Source organism: Hippocampus zosterae, chromosome 14 (assembly GCF_025434085.1).
Source record: "Hippocampus zosterae strain Florida chromosome 14, ASM2543408v3, whole genome shotgun sequence".
Classification (NCBI taxonomy): Eukaryota; Metazoa; Chordata; class Actinopteri; order Syngnathiformes; family Syngnathidae; genus Hippocampus; species Hippocampus zosterae.
The window spans coordinates 20,802,510-20,815,606 of record NC_067464.1 but is presented as its reverse complement, the minus strand read 5'-3'; the positions used below and the strand labels follow the sequence as shown (position 1 = coordinate 20,815,606).

The following is a 13,097-nucleotide window of genomic DNA, read 5'->3' as shown; positions in this document are numbered from 1 at the left end:
TGCCGCGAGCTTCATAAATGACCCGCTCCTTGCATTTCTCTCGTGCGCTTCTAACATACAAAATTACCCATGAATTTTACCTTCTGCACATAAACTCAATTTGAACTGCAGCCACTCATGAACCATGCCACCTTCTCCTAATCCCCTAATCTATCTTTGTTTGGTACAAATTACATAGAGCAGCGGTCCCCAACCTTTTTTGCCCCAGGGACCAGTTTAATGTTAGTCAATATTTGGTGTGATGGCGTTTAACCCTTGGGTCCTTCAAATGAAAAAAACCCTAAGTTACGCATTTTACAATTTTTGTAATGATGTATTTTGTGTTATACAAACATTCTTTTTTTTTTCAAACACTCAAAATGTTCAGAGTCATCTGTGCTATCCACACATATATAGTTTTTATTAGTTCTTTGGGATTTTTTATTCTTTATTTTTTGCAAAAGGAAAAGAAAAATTGTGTCTGGAGGTCCCAACTAAGCCCTACTAACAATCCCGACCGGACGTGTTCATGTAAAATGCATTGGTTTGAAGCCTCCTGCAAAAAGGCAAATTCATTTGCGATCCTCTGGCGCCACCTTAAAGTTGCACAATTCACCTCAACCCAACAATGTGGCATGCATACGTCTGTCCAAGCGAAAACAAAGCGATTGACGTAAAAATCGCGTGAAATGCATATTTACACATTAGGTTTACGATGCATTCAGAAATATGAATTATAATGAGTCTCTATGGTGCAAAATATGTAAATTGTGCAGATTACGGAATCAAAACCTTTTTTATTATTGCTGCAATGCCTGAGAATTATCAGCCGGTGACGTCATGCAATTTAGGCCATTTTAGAACCCCCCCATACGTTTCAGCTCTCTCTTGTTTTTCCGAATGCCTTTGCCTTTGATTCAAAGACATAATTTTACATTTATCGCAAGCGGTGGACTACGAGGGTAAAGGGTGTGATGGATAATTTTTCTAAACATCAAAATAAAGACGAATCATGACACGAGGAACGTCATATCTGGCCGCAACAGTCGCTCGTCGCTATGGTAACATTTAAACCTGCCTTCAAAATCAGATACAAAGTGCATGAAAAATATGAATCACTATCGCCGCATAGTATGCAGAGTGGGCTTGGTGCGTGGGAATCTCCCATAGAGATAAATCTGTATTTTATGTAGGGCTCCATATACTGTCTATTAAATGTAGATTTCTTTTTCTTGAAAGTCGTATGCTCCTCTTCTGTCTCCTGGCTGAGTCTTTTCCCCTTCCCAAAGAAATTTTCCAAAGACGTTTGCTTTTTATCATTTTGCCAACTCCTGGGTTTCATTTTAGCAGTAACCTATAATGTGACCGAGAAGAGTGACATACTGTATGCCCAAACCTTTTTGACCGAAGATCTACTTTCGATCAACCAACCTCCCGCGATAGACCCATTACCGCGCACACGCACGCACATACACACGTCATGATGAAAAACTACGGAGCCCCTAAGGGGACATGGAAGGAAAAAAAAAACTTTGTGAGATCTCGCAAAGTAATGCGAGATCTCGGAAAGTAATGCGAGATCTCGCAAAGAAAGATTGCGAGATCTTGCAATCTTTCTTTGTGAGATCTCGCAATCTTTTCATGTGCGTTGATCTACTTCCGGGTCAGCTTGGCGGATGTTGACTGTCGTGCGCGGCTAATTTAAGAGACTACACAACCTCGGAGGAGGAGAGAATCACGTGCGCGGCTCATTTGAGAGACAACACTACCTCGGGGGAGGTGAGAATCATGGAGGAGGACTTGGAACACTTGTTGCGATCAAGAAATGTCACTCAGGTGGACATTACGCACATGAAAAGAGACAAGGTGGGCATATAGCCATACACTAACATAATAAGTGTAACAAGAGCAAAATGGACACTGGCTCTGACACGGTCACTTTCCCTACTGTTAATTTTCTGTTTTGTAAATACGCTACTGTAGTGCAAACCGTTTGATTCTTTTGAGAAGTAAGAAACATTACATAAATTCTATTATTATTATTAATCGTAGTAGTAATTGGTCATGCAGACCTCCAAATACAGTGAGAACCTACCTTGGCGGGGAAAGTGAAGCTAGCATTTCTATCTACTCTACCTGTACTGTTGATGTTCTTAGTTCTTACAATAATGACTTTATGTAACACAATTTAAAAAATACATCAGTTAGTAAATGTGCTGCTGCTTCCTGATGTATTATTATTATTATATTATGTGATATTGAATACAAATTACAAATAGGGCGGCCCGGTAGTCCAGTGGTTAGCACGTCGGCTTCACAGTGCAGAGGTACCGGGTTCGATTCCAGCTCCGGCCTCCCTGTGTGGAGTTTGCATGTTCTCCCCGGGCCTGCGTGGGTTTTCTCCGGGTGCTCCGGTTTCCTCCAACATTCCAAAAACATGCGTGGCAGGCTGATTGAACACTCTAAATTGTCCCGAGTTGTGAGTGTGAGTGCGAATGGTTGTTCGTTTCTGTGTGCCCTGCGATTGGCTGGCATCTGATTCAGGGTGTCCCCCGCCTACTGCCCGGAGACAGCTGGGATAGGCTCCAGCACCCCCCGCGACCCTAGTGAGGATCAAGCGGCTCGGAAGATGAATGAATGAATGAATGAATGAATGTTCTGGACGCTTGGGTGAAGAGAGGGGCGGAGCTGTCAACTGATCACCACCTGGTGGTGAGTAGGCTCCAATGGTGGGGGTCCTGGCAGACCCAAACGTATAGTGAGGGTTTGTTGGGAGCGTCTGGCGGAATCCCCTGTCAGCAGGAGTTTCAACTCCCACCTTCGACAGAGCTTTTCCCATGTTCCGGGGGAGGCGGGGGACATTGAGCCCGAGTGGACCATGTTCCGTGCCTCTATTGTTGAGGCGGCCAATCTGAGTTGTGGCCGTAAGGTGGTTGGTGCCTGTCGTGGCGGCAACCCCCGTACTCGCTGGTGGACACCAGCAGTAAGGGATGCCGTCAAGCTGAAGGAGTCCTATCGAGCCTTTATGGCCTGTGGGACCCCAGAGGCAGCTGACGGTTATCGATTGGCCAAGCGGGCCACGGCTTCGGTGGTCGCCGAGGCAAAAACCCGAGCGTGGGAAGAGTTCGGTGAGGCCATGGAAGCCGACTTCCGGACGGCTTCGAGGAAATTCTGGTCCACCATCCGACGTCTCAGGAGGGGGAAGCAGTGCACCACTAACACTGTGTACAGTGGGGATGGGGCGCTGCTGACTTCGACTCGGGTCGTTGTGAACCGGTGGGCAGAGTACTTCGAAGACCTCCTCAACTCCACCAACACGCCTTCCTTGGAGGAAGCAGAGCCTTGGGACTCTGAGGTGGGCTCTCCTATCTCTGTGGTTGAAGTCACCGATGTGGTTAAAAAGCTCCTCGGTGGCAAGGCTCCAGGGGTGGATGAGATCCGCCCGGAGTTCCTCAAGGCTCTGGATGTTGTGGGGCTGTCCTGGTTGACACGCCTCTGCAACATCGCGTGGACAACAGGGAGAGTGCCTCTGGATTGGCAGACCGGGGTGGTAGTCCCTCTTTTTAAAAAGGGGGACCGGAGGGTGTGTTCCAACTACAGAGGGATCACACTCCTCAGCCTCCCTGGTAAGGTCTATTCAGGGGTGCTGGAGAGGAGGGTCCGTCAGGAAGTCGAGCCTCAGATTGAGGAGGAGCAGTGTGGTTTTCGTCCCGGCCGTGGAACAGTGGACCAGCTCTACACCCTTAGCAGGGTCCTCGAGGGTATGTGGGAATTCGCCCAACCAGTCTACATGTGTTTTGTGGACTTGGAGAAGGCGTTTGACCGTGTCCCTCGGGGAGTTCTGTGGGGGGTGCTTCGTGGGTATGGGGTACCGAACCCCCTGATACGGGCTGTTCGGTCACTATACCACCGATGTCAGAGTTTGGTTCGCATTGCCGGCAGTAAGTCGGAATCGTTTCCAGTGGAGGTAGGACTCCGCCAAGGCTCCCCTTTGTCGCCGATTCTGTTCATAACCTTTATGGACAGAATTTCTAGGCGCAGCCGAATCGTTGAGGGGGTCCGTTTTGGGGGCCTCAGTATTGCATCCCTGCTTTTTGCAGATGATGTGGTGCTGTTGGCTCCTTCAAACGGGGCTCTCCAACTCTCACTGGAGCGTTTCGCAGCCGAGTGTGAAGCGGTTGGGATGAAAATCAGCACCTCCAAATCTGAAACCATGGTCCTCAGTCGGAAAAGGGTGGAGTGCCCCCTCTGGGTCGGGGAGGAGATTTTACCCCAAGTGGAGGAGTTCAAGTATCTTGGGGTCTTGTTCACGAGTGGGGGTAGGAGGGAGCGGGAGATCGACAGGCGGATCGGTGCAGCGTCTGCTGTGATGCGGACGTTGTATCGGTCTGTCGTGGTGAAGAAGGAGCTGAGCCAAAAGGCGAAGCTCTCAATTTACCGGTCGATCTACGTCCCAACCCTCACCTATGGTCACGAGCTATGGGTCGTGACCGAAAGAATGAGATCTCGGATACAAGCGGTTGAAATGAGTTTTCTCCGCAGGGTGTCCGGGCTCTCCCTTAGATATAAGGTGAGAAGCTCAGTCATCCGGGAGGGGCTCAGAGTCGAGCCGCTTCTCCTCCACATCGAGAGGAGCCAGATGAGGTGGCTTGGGCATCTGATTCGGATGCCTCCTGAGCGCCTCCCCGGTGAGGTGTTCCGGTCATGTCCCACCGGGAGGAGACCCCGAGGAAGACCCAGGACACGCTGGAGAGACTATGTCACCCAGCTTGCCTGGGAACGACTCGGGATCCCCCGGGGAGAGCTGGAAGAAGTAGCTAGGGAGAGGGAAGTCTGGGCTTCCCTGCTAAAGCTGTTGCCCCCGCGACCCGGCCCCGGATAAGCGGTAGATGATGGATGGATGGATGGATGTTGAGATCGATGTTTGTAAGAATTTGTCAATGTGAATAAAATATGTTCCAAATCATTCTTAACAGTTTTTTTAAAGACAAGAAACCACCTGCTGACAAAAGTGAGGAGTGACAATTACGTAGTCATCATTTACAGGCAGGTGAAAATTCTATTGGGATGATGTACAATTATGCAGGAATACTCCTCAGCATTCACGTTGGTTAAGTATTTGTGGATAAAGTCAGCAACCAAGAAAGAATGTTTATTTACACCAATAATGCTTTGACAAACAAACATTTTATATTGTAGATCAAATTTGTTGTCCATATACAGGTAGAAAAACAACAGATAAATAATGCTTTTAATTATGATGGCTATATATTATTTGTCATCAAAGGTGTTTCAATTATCCTTTGAAGGTGAAGTGATGAAAGAAATGACAATGGTCAAATTCAGGCTTCAGTAAATGTTACTTCTCACACCAGTTGAGGAGCCGTAATATAGTTTGGTCCAAACACCAAGCAATACATAGATGGCTGTAATTTATAAAGTGTATGCAGAAAATTGGTGAAGATTGCACGGCTGTCTGTCCTATGTGTTGTGTTATTTTGACTTTAAAATGACGCCGCGAGAGTGGCTGCCTTTCCAGCAGCTCCTATATTTTGTATATTTTATATTCTTCCTTTTCATAAATTTGCTGCTATGAATTGGGAATTTCTCCATTGCGAGACTAATAAAGGTTTTCTTATCTTAAAGAGTAGCGGTGAGGGCCTCTCTGAGGTGTAAATACAAGTTTACAGCCTGAAATGGATCTTTTGGTGGCATTAGATCGGACTGGGCCATTAAAAAAACACACAATGCAAATACATCTGGATCAAAAGGCATGGTCAAACGAAAGACACACTGGCTTTTGCACAGTTGAACTTGTTCATTGTCAACTGGGGAGAGGAAGTCCCTTGTACCATAAAGTTCAGGTAACGTATACATCACGTTGGGCCGACCACTCGGGACATTCATGTTCTTTGAGGGCCCGATGAGATGGCTGTTCCAAACTAGGGCCGTGTCATCCAACTCATCCTGTTGAAAATAATATACATACAGATTAAATAAGAGTTGCACAGTCAGATCAGCTTTTATGAGCAAGAAATTTTAGCATGAAGCTGCTTTTTTGTCTCACTCCTCCTTCACCTTCACCACACAACATTATCTTCTCGGGTGTTCCTGTCCACTTTCCCATCAACTCACTCTCACATACAAAAATACATATTTAATTAATGAGTCTACCAGAATGTATGAACTCACCTGAATAAGTCTCATGCAACAAAATTGTAGGATGTTTTTGTCCAGAAATCCACCATCAAAGAAGCCATTGTCTCTGAGGTCTGTGAAGAGGGATAACCAGAACTCCATGCACTGGCTGCGAAGAAACCGCCACTAATATTCAATTCTTTGATTGGCGGTGCTGGCTCCATCCAAGTAACTGTCAAGAGTGCTGCCTGGCGGTATTGGCACCAGGAAACGCTGGAAGCCTTTAACGTGACCATTTTCAGTCCCAAGATCAGCTCAAACGATTTGAGGACAACCCCCCAAACGGTGCACAACGTCGATGTAGTAACCTCCAATCAACTTCAGGTCACTACTTGTTATGTAGGCATTGAGCCACATTATTTTCCTTGAAAAACCATCAATAGCCCCATTGATACAAATTCCAAATGGTTTCAGTTTGTCATAGGAGTCCGTGTGCCATATTAAATTTGGCCCTTTGGAGAAGTAGTTTCGCCGTCTCAGACGTCTTGCTTGCCTTAACGATACTCCTCTCGGATCCAACTCTTTCAGGAACAGATGAACGTCCTCTTTCCTGACAAGAAGTCCATATTCTCTGCACTTACTGTACATCCACCTGTAACCGTGTAGTTGTCCGGAATGCTGCAATTGGTTGCGAAAGAAGTCAACCAGGACTGCCAAGTCATTGAACGTTTTCCGACGAAAAAGTCCTCTTTGGTTCAGCACTCGCTTCAAATGTCTTTCACTTATTTGGAAACCGTACTTAACATCAAGAACAGATTTAATGTCTTTGTATTTCAAGCCAATTTCAAAGTAAAATTCTATTAAACTCACGAACGGTTGAACACGCTCCATAACTTGTCCGCGCTTACACGTACGATGACCTGGAAGCACGTACGATGACCCGGAAGCACGTCAACGACCATTAAAAATAAATAAATAAAGTTTTGCGTGATCTCGTAATGTTTCTTTGCGAGATCTCGCATTACTTTGCGAGATCTCACATTACTTTGCGAGATCTCGCAAAGTTTTTTTTTCCTTCCATGTCCCCTTAGGCGCTCCGTAAAAAACAGCCTCACAGGGGGGAGGGGGGGGGCATGCTAATTTTTTCTATACTTTTGAAGCCTGTTAACTATTGTAGCTCACGCATACCGTTTTCAAATGCTTTTCTCGGCCATCCATATTCCTATTCTTTGCCCGTGCCCTTGGTGAATTGTACATGAAACAAACTCTGAATGAGAATAATGATAACGATAAAAGATATACCGCAACAGCTCTGATCACTAGCTGCAATTGCAGACTGCTGAGCACTAACAACTTCCGGTGATGCAGGTCACGCGCCAAAATATGTTAAGATAACCTGCTTTATTTTATTTCATTTAAAATACTTTTTGTGATAGTAAGACTGATAGAATGATGAGGGTGCAGTGTACATTAACACAAAAAATATTTCTAACATGCACAAAGACACACAAATGGTTGTTGTTGTTGTTTTTTTTTTTCACTACACTCCTCGCGATCGATTTGGGACCAGTCCGCGAGCTACTGGTCGATCGCGATCCACGTAATGGCGACGCCTGCTGTAGACGGATGTAACAGAGACTTCAGTAATTTTTCAAAATAAAAAAAAAATGCAGATTCCGAAATGAATAAAACAGAAGCAATGTAAGTTATCACTTGTTCTTGTGCGGGTTTGAGGACCACTGACAGAGTACTGTATTTTCACGACGATAAGGCGCCATTAAAAGTCTTAAATGTTCTCCAAAATGGACAGGACGCCTTATGATGCGGAGCGTCTTGTGCATGCGCTGAGTTCCAAAATCTGACTGACAGCCGACACGCTGTTTATATAGAGAAAAGGCGGAAGTGACTGTGGACAGGCATGCGGCAAAGAAGTCGGCCAATCAGTGAAGGGTGGGCATGTATATATACATATATGGAGAGAGAGAGAGAGAAAAGGCAGACGTGAGTGAGGACAGGCATGCGGCGAAGAAGTCCGCCAATGAGTGAAGGGTGGGCGTGTAAGTGGACGCTAAAGGGACGTCCCAAGCATGTACCAACACCTGTATAGAGTGTGGCTATGTGCATTGTTGCAAAACAACTTCGGTTTTGGTTTCTAAGAACCCCCGAAAATAAATTCTACAAAGAGCTACGAAGCGATACGAAGCTCAGTTCAAACTTCAAGCCATCGGTTATGCTTTTGGCATGCGTGCCCATCTCAGAGCAGCGGTGAAAAACCAAGTCAAGCAAATGAACTCTGAGCTTGCCGTTATTCCCGGAGGCTTGAGTAAAGAACTCCAACCGCTGGACATCGGCATCAACCGGGCATTCAAAGTAAAGTTGCGGCATGGGAACAATGGATGATCGATGGCAAACACAACTTTACAAAGAGTGAGAGGCAGCGCTGGGCGAGTTACGCCACAATTTGTAAATGGATTGTGGCTGCTTGGACGAACGTTTCTGCTTGCACTGTTGTTCAAGTTTTTGGCAAAGCCGGCATCATTTCTGTGGAGCCACATGGCAATGAGAGTGACTGACAACGAGAGGGAACACAGCGTTTTTGATGGATTACCAGCACTTGCACAATTGTTCAATTCTGATAGAGAGGATGAGGACTTTGAGGGATTTCTGGGTGATGATCGATCGAAAAACGTGAGAGTATTGTACGATGGCTAAATAAAATACAACGGAACTCAGTTTTGCTTCCGTTGCCTTTTTAAAAACGTGTTTTTAGCTTGTATCTGTATGTCTTGGCATGCTACCGTATGCTTCAAGCTAATGCGTTTTTAGCGTGCGCCCATGCATGCCGTATGTTTAAGCTGGCGTATGTTTTACCACTTTAAAACTGCGGCCAATAATACAGTGCGTTTTGTCTATGTGTAAAATACAGAAATAGGACCCATTAATGAGACTGCGCCCAAGCATACGGTGCGCCGAATAGTCGTGAAAATACGGTACTCACAAAATTTGCTCAAAAATATGGCTTACAGATGAAACTTCAAAAACTTGCACAACTTGCTTTCCCTTTCCTAAATGTAAACAGCTACATTTCACAACAGGTGTTTGATCCATAAATTGACGAATGCATTTCCTGGTTCAATTAGAACTCCAATTTGAACAAGCGTCTTCATCATGCTGTTGACATTTGGAGATCAAGAAACCGAGATCACGGCAAACAATTGATCAGCAATATCTTGCCACTGCAAACAGAATGATCTCGGACAGAAGTGGCTCATAGAGTGGCGCAAATGGTCATCGGCGGGTTGCAAAAGAGATGAAGAGACTGGAAGAGTCAGAGAGAGGCATAGAAGTGGATGCAAACAAATGCTGCGATTCAGTGAGTTATACCGATTGTCAAATGACACTTTCGACACGTGACGATGGAGAGTTTTGGTAAGATCTGATCTCTTCCAATCCCGGTTTAGCCCAAAGGTAGTCATGTGGAGGACCATTTTGAATCTGAATAAGAGTAACGTTATATCAAGGCAAAAATCTTTTTTTTGTAGCATGAAGAAGTGGATGCTGAGCAGCTCCAGATACTTCTAAACGAGAACATCTTCAAAGGTTTGGTGTCTGGGGGAAAGCCTTTTCCAATGAGCTACACATGACGCTACAGTTTTGTTGTTTTTAATTCTTACAATATAGGGGATTTGAAATCTGGAGGTTTCAGCATTGATGCTTGTCGCAGTATGGTTGCACTGATGGATGTATCCTATTGGGATGGTCACTGTGTATGCTTGAGGTTATTTACACCTCTCTTGATCGTCCATCCATCCATCCATCTTCTACCGCTTAGCAGGGAAGCCGAGACTTCCCTCTCCCTAGCTACTTCTTCCAGCTCTCTCCGGGGGATACCGAGGCGTTCCCAGGCCAGCTGGGTGACATAGTCTCTCCAGCGTGTGCTGGGTCTTCCTAAAGGTCTCCTCCCGGTGAGACATGCCCGGAAGACCTCACCAGGGAGGCGTTCAGGAGGCATCCGAATCAGATGCCCAAGCCACCTCATCTGGCTCCTCTCGATGTGGAGGAGAAGCGGCCCGACTCTGAGCCCCTCCCGAATGACCGAGCTTCTCACCTTATCTCTAAGGGAGAGCCCGGACACCCTGCGGAGAAAACTCATTTCGGGATCTCGTTCTTTCGGTCACGACCCATAGCTCGTGACCATAGTTTAGGGTCGGAACGTAGATCGACCGGTAAGTTGAGAGCTTCGCCCTTTGGCTCAGCTCCTTCTGCACCACGACAGACCGATACAACGTCCGAATCACAGCAGACGCTGCATTGATCCGCCTGTCAATCTCTCGCTCCCTCCTGCCCTCACTCGTGAACAAGACCCCAAGATACTTAAACTCCTCCACTTGGGGCAAGATCTCCCCTCCGACGCGGAGGGGGCACTCCACCCTTTTCCGACTGAGGACCATGGTTTCAGATTTGGCGGTGCTGATTTTCATCCCAACCGCTTGACACTCGGCTGCGAAACGCTCCAGTGAGAGTTGGAGAGCCCTGTTTGAAGGAGCCAACAGCACCACATCATCTGCAAAAAGGAGGGATGCAATCCTGAGACCACCAAAACGGATCACCTCAACGCTTCGGCTGCCCCTAGAAATTCTGTCCATAAAGGTTATGAATAGAATCGGTAACAAAGGGCAGCCTTGGCGGAGTCCTACCCTCACTGGAAATGATTCCGACTTACTGCCGGCAATGCGAACCAAACTCTGACATCGGTGGTATAGTGACCGAACAGCCCGTATCAGGGGGTTCGGTACCCCATACCCAAGAAGCACCCCCCACAGAACTCCCCGAGGGACACGGTCAAACGCCTTCTCCAAGTCCACAAAACACATGTAGACTGGTCAGCGAATTCCCACATACCCTCGAGGACCCTGCTAAGGGTGTAGAGCTGGTCCACTGTTCCACGGCCGGGACAAAAACCACACTGCTCCTCCTCAATCTGAGGCTCAACTTCCTGACGGACCCTCCTCTCCAGCACCCCTGAATAGACCTTACCAGGGAGGCTGAGGAGTGTGATCCCTCTGTAGTTTGAACACATTCTCCGGTCCCCCTTTTTAAAAAGAGGAACTACCACCCTGGTCTGCCAATCCAGAGGCACTCTTCCCATTGACCACGCGATGTTGCAGAGGCGTGTCAACCAGGACAGCCCCACAACATCCAGAGCCTTGAGGAACTCCGGGCGGATCTCATCCACCCCTGGGGCCTTGCCACCGAGGAGCCTTTTAACCACATTGATGACTTCAATGATAGGAGAGCCCACCTCAGGGTCCCCAGACTCTGCTTCTCCCAAGGAAGACGTGTTGGTGGAGTTGAGGAGGTCTTCGAAATATTCTGCCCACCGGCTCACAACGTCCCGAGTCGAAGTCAGCAGCGCCCCATCCCCACTGTACACAGTGTTAGTGGTGTACTGCTTCCCCCTCCTGAGACGTCGGATGGTGGACAGGAATTTCCTCGAAGCAGTCCAGTGGCTGCCGCCCAGCTCACATTGCACCCGACCCCTTTGGCCCCTCCCATGGGTGGTGAGACCATGAGAAGGGGGACCCACGTTGCCTCTTCGGGCTGAGCCCGGCCGGGCCCCATGGGTGTAGGCCCGGCCACCAGGCGCTCGCCAACGAGCCCCACCTCCAGACCTGGCTCCAGATGGGGGCCCCGGTCACCCGCGTCCGGGCAAGGGAAACTGAGTGCCATTGATTTTATTTATCATAAGGGGTTTTATGAGTCGTGCTTTGTCTTGTCCCTCACCTATGACCTGTTTGCCATGGGTGACCCTGCCAGGGGCATAAAGCCCCAGACAATTTAGCTCATAGGATCATTGGGACACACAAACCCCTCCACCACAGTAAGGTGACGGCTCACGGAGGGGTCTTTTGATTGTACGGCCTTGATAAATTTGAATGACAGGTTAAAACAATCCTGGTTTAATTCCTTGATACGAAGACATAAAAAGACATCTATCACTGGAAGGCTGAACAGTCAGGCTGAACAGTCAGAAATTTGTGGAAGAAAGTGGTCACATACAAGGTAAACTGATCTTATTCATAAGATAACCTTTATTTGACCCACACTGGGAAAATTTGCAGCTGCTGGAGAGGCAGCCACTCAGGGGGCGCCATCTTTAAAAAAAAAAAAATGCTCCTTTCGTGCAGCCATGTAGTCTGGAAACAGACTACATGAGATGTGTCAGAAAAGCTCCAGGACTTGCAGGGCGGGCCCAGCCAATGTGCCATTTTTCAATGCATGTATCAAAGTTCCACATTTGCAATGAACTTACTAAAGGGTTTGAACCAAACAACAAAATAACCATATATTGTATTTTTTTCCCAGTGCAAAGGCTCTTGTATTGACAAAGAAATCTAGGATGGTAAAAGGTGCTGAACAAGAAGCCATCATTAAGAGAAAGAACTCATTTTTGTCAATGTCCCCCCCCCCCCACACACACACACACACAAGTTCAAGGGGGTCATCAAGGCATCCAGTTTTGAAGAAGTCATCAAAATGGTTGTGATGACAGAATTGCGGAGAATAATCCATCCAGGAGGGCATAAAGGCTTGGTCGGGAAGTCTGAACAAGTACAGTACATCAGTGTCCAAGTGGCGTTACTTTGACGGGGGCCAATTGTAGTTCATAGCTTGGATTTGAAATACTGTACACTCAATTTTTTTTTGCGATGACACTGCGCTAATCCTGGAACTTTTCTGACAAACGTTGTCGATGCTAGGATGATTTCTCTGATTCATAGTTTTTATTTTTACTTTTTTTTTTACCAGGACATTTTCTACCACACTGATGTTTCACAAACCGGAAAACTGTCGCTAAGTGAACTGAGGAATTCAATCAAGGCTTCAGGTAGTCCGCAAAACATTTTCCACATGCATCTATGGGATTTTTAACAAGCATTAGTCATGCACTTTAATAACCCCCAACAGAAATAAAACCT

General features: G+C 46.9%; 1 long non-coding RNA gene across 1 annotated transcript; it reads right to left on the bottom strand.

Moving 5' to 3' along the window:
• Nucleotides 1–5,110: 5,110 nt before the first annotated feature.
• On the bottom strand, nucleotides 5,111–7,026 carry LOC127614542 (uncharacterized). The gene is made up of 2 exons (XR_007966583.1): nucleotides 6,172–7,026; nucleotides 5,111–5,946 (listed from the first exon to the last, which is right to left on the bottom strand). It is a non-coding gene; the product is annotated as an uncharacterized LOC127614542 (long non-coding RNA).
• Between the last annotated feature and the right edge of the window lie 6,071 nt (nucleotides 7,027–13,097).